Consider the following 3,951-nt stretch of genomic DNA (forward strand, 5'->3'; position numbering starts at 1 on the left):
TTTGTGTACTGTTTATTCATCTTTGTTACGGGGTTAAGGTCACACTCTTTAGGGTTTTGGAATTCGATTGGACTATTTCATTAAAATCTTATACCTTTAATTTGTAAGGGACAAACTACTTCCAACACACCTATAGTAAAGAAGACCTCTAATTAGTAAAGAACAAAAGATTCGAAGACAACTTGTAACCTAATGATTTCAGTAAACCACATATAATTAACAGGTTTGAGATGGGCATATTATAGATTATAAAAGAAATACAAGAAAAGAAAAAAGAGAGAATTTGAGTGTGTGTGAAATGTGTGCGTATGTTTGAAGCTCTTTAACTGCAGCAGAGAGCCAATATATTCACCGGGTCGGTCAGAATACGGTTTGGAGTCTCGCTTTGAAGTCTCGCATTGGATATAGGATGGTAACGACCCGGGTTTTGCTGAATCCCCGTACTCAATACCCGACCCCATACTCGAAAGGGATTAAAAATCTATTCCTATTTAAAAAAATAACATGGTTATATATTTTTAACCAAAAAAATAAAAACCAACAAAAATAATATAAAACACTATAATCAATTCCTTCAAACACCAACAATAACATTCAAAAACAAAATTTACAAACAAATCTATTTAAAAACAAAATTTACAAACAATTCAATTTTTTGCAGAAATAAAAGACAAACATAAAAAATATTCCAAACAAATCTATTCAAAAACAAAATTTACAAACAAATCTATTTTTTGCAGAAATAAAAGACAAACATAAAAAATAGTACAACAATTACGCAAATTTTGATTTTTAAAAAACCTTAATGTGTCTACCGACTTTCATTTATGCATTTTCATATATATATATATATATATATATATATATATATATATATATATAGTAGGTTACAACCCGTGGTAACCACGGGTAAAAAAAATATTGATAATTAAACACTATTGATAATTTTAAATCGTAATCACCAATCAAAGATTTGCAAAAGAAAATTATTAATTTACAAAGATATAAGTTTTTTCTGAAATTAAAAGATAGTAAAATAAGTCATTCTTAAGTTGATTTATCCATAACAATAGTTTAAAATAACATTAAAACAACAATTATATTTAATAATTATTATAATATTATAAATAGAAGGTTGTTTATAGTGCAATTATTTCAATAAAATATATAAAATTGAGTATATTATACATCGTTAAAAAATAACTTTTTTTAAAAAAAATTATTTGTTTTACAATTATTAACAATCATATGTCTGTTCCTTGAATAATACTATAACAAACAACCAATTTTAAGTTTGTTTGATTTACTTCTAATTTTTTTCATAATTGTTGTTGTTGCTATTGTTGTTCAACTTTGTGCAGTTTTTATGAAACTTCAAATTATTTTTTCTTTATATATAATTTAAAAAATAAAGTTCATAGTTTTTCTTTGATAACCTTAAATAATAATTTTATTTTAGTCTTTCTTTTTTTGAAATTGAAACACATATGATCACAAAACAAACACGCTAATAAAATAATCATCACTAATATGATTTTTTCTTTTACAACCGAATAACATTCTTGAAACCTAATAACATTCTTGACCTCAATTCGTGATAGAATACACACATAAATATGTAGTGTAAGTAATACATAAAACAAATAAGAACAACCACCATCACAAAAAAATCTCCTAATTTCTATAAGCAACCTTTATTAATGATACATTAAACTAAGACCAAATTCTTTATTAATGATATCTTAAACTAAGACCAAATTTCCTAAAAGTATAATAGAAAAATCTGTAAATGGGGGAAGTTGGGGAATAAGAACTATTGGATTTAAAAGTTGGAAATGATCATAAACCTTCTGATAATGATTGCACCTTCATTGTGTTTTTAAACATATCCATACTTTAGAACCGATACAGGTTAATCTTTACAAACAAATACACCATGATTTTGCATGCTGTAAAATTTAAATTTCAGAAATTATGTTTTATAAGAGGCATTCATTATACATGTATCTTAAATGTCTCCTTCTCATTTAGGATAGGATCGTAGTTGGTCCTTCTTTCACTAATGATCTCACCATATTCGGGTAGTTCTCGCGAACGCGCAAGGGACTATCCTTTCTATCGCTTGCCCTTCTTTTCACTCTCAAGATAAGGCTCTCTCTCTTTTATAAAGCGAATATGGAATTCAAAGGGATCAAATACGAAAGGATACTCTGAATAATAGAACTCTAATGAAATATATGATCAACCAACACATCCTTGCACGGCTCGACTCGTTCTTCGAGCCATGCTTCCCCCTTCCCCCTCTCCCCGTTCTACCGTCCAAAACAGGCGGCATGGAGTATAGCCAAGTAGTAAGGCATCGGTTTTTGGTACCGGCATGCAAAGACCCTAATCAGACAAATGTGGTTAATCGAAAGAGGAAAATGTATAATCGTTATTATATATGGAGGTTAACTTTTTTATTGTAATCATGTAGAACAATTTTATGGCATGAATACCCTAACAACAAATTGATAAGGGTACCTTCTAATTTCTCTTCGAAGTGAGGTTCATGTTTATAACTTTAGCTTCACATCTAGAGGCTTGCTGCTTGATAGAACTTAATGCAAAAGTATCCCTGCTCCATGAAAAGAAGAAATATTCAATACTTCAAAGCAAAATGAAAAATGTTTATGCATGTATAATTATAATAAAACCTTAGAATCAAAATACCACATTCACAGTACTCTCGAATTCCACATATTTTTATATTAACATCCCAATCGGATTGACAAATCAAATTGTTCAAAACATTTTTGCCACTGCCACACACAAATATATAATCATATGCACACAATTCACTCTCTACTTCGCAATGACCAATATACCCCTCCCCTCCCCTGCCACAGCCATACTTTCCTGCCATGTTTTATGGTCAAAACAATAACATACATCCATAAAATCATTTTAACTTTGGCCTTTTCTACTAAATGAAAAGGCAACAATGGTTGCATCTCCTTTAACCACTATAACACCAGATAAAACCAAAATCAAAATTTTACCCTTGTTAATCGACATAGAACACTACTTTTAACAGCTTCACAATTCACAAGAACACACAATCAAATTCCGACCTGAAGAAAATCCATGAATGAAGTCGAACAACAAAAAAAAAAACCTAATAAATTAATTGGTTTAGCAATGGGAGTCAAAGTATAAATACAAAAAAGCAAACCTTAACAAAATCAAAGAAAACCCTAGAAATTAGGCCTTACACATGTAGGATTCTTCATCATCTAAGAAGAGCCATCGATCGATATAGAGGAAGAACCATCAACGCAATGGTGGCGATAGACTTATATAAACCGTGTTGATGTAGGGTTTCTTACAGAGAGCTGGAAAGATAGAGGGTGATTTGGTTTCCAAAAAATAGAAGGCGAAATTGGGGGAGAGATTATCGTTGACTGATAGATGATTTGTAGTTCAATTTCAATTTCAATGTGTCATTAAAATCGATTATGGGATAACTAAAAGGAGAAGGGAAAAATAGGTAATCAACTTTGTAAAATTGTGGGTTGAGAAGATTTATTAAGATAAGGGATATATATATATATATATATATATATATATATATATATATATATATATATATATATATATATATATATATATATATATATATATATATATATATATATATATATATATATATATATATATAGGTTGATGTAAGACGACCTAATTTTGTAAGACCGTGAAACGCATTTTTTTATTTTTTTATTTTTATTTTTATTTTTTTTAGTTAATTCAAGTTCCGAAAATAATATTAATTTTTTTTTTTTGGATTTTTTCATTTATTTTGCATTTTAAAATTGTTTTTTAGAATATATCAGTGTCATATTCTATTAGAATATTTCACGTATTTTTTAAAAAAAAATAGAATTTATTTTTATTTATTTCTTATTTTTTTAG

The 3,951-nt window shown here is 28.2% G+C and overlaps 1 long non-coding RNA gene across 1 annotated transcript; it reads right to left on the reverse strand.

The window, feature by feature from the left end:
• Positions 1–1,836: 1,836 nt before the first annotated feature.
• Positions 1,837–3,556, reverse strand: LOC145039021 (uncharacterized). The gene is made up of 3 exons (XR_013679692.1): positions 3,255–3,556; positions 2,524–2,617; positions 1,837–2,388 (listed from the first exon to the last, which is right to left on the reverse strand). It is a non-coding gene; the product is annotated as an uncharacterized LOC145039021 (long non-coding RNA).
• Between the last annotated feature and the right edge of the window lie 395 nt (positions 3,557–3,951).

This window comes from Lactuca saligna, chromosome 1, assembly GCF_052625555.1.
Source record: "Lactuca saligna cultivar CGN05327 chromosome 1, ASM5262555v1, whole genome shotgun sequence".
In the NCBI taxonomy this organism is placed as follows: Eukaryota; Viridiplantae; Streptophyta; class Magnoliopsida; order Asterales; family Asteraceae; genus Lactuca; species Lactuca saligna.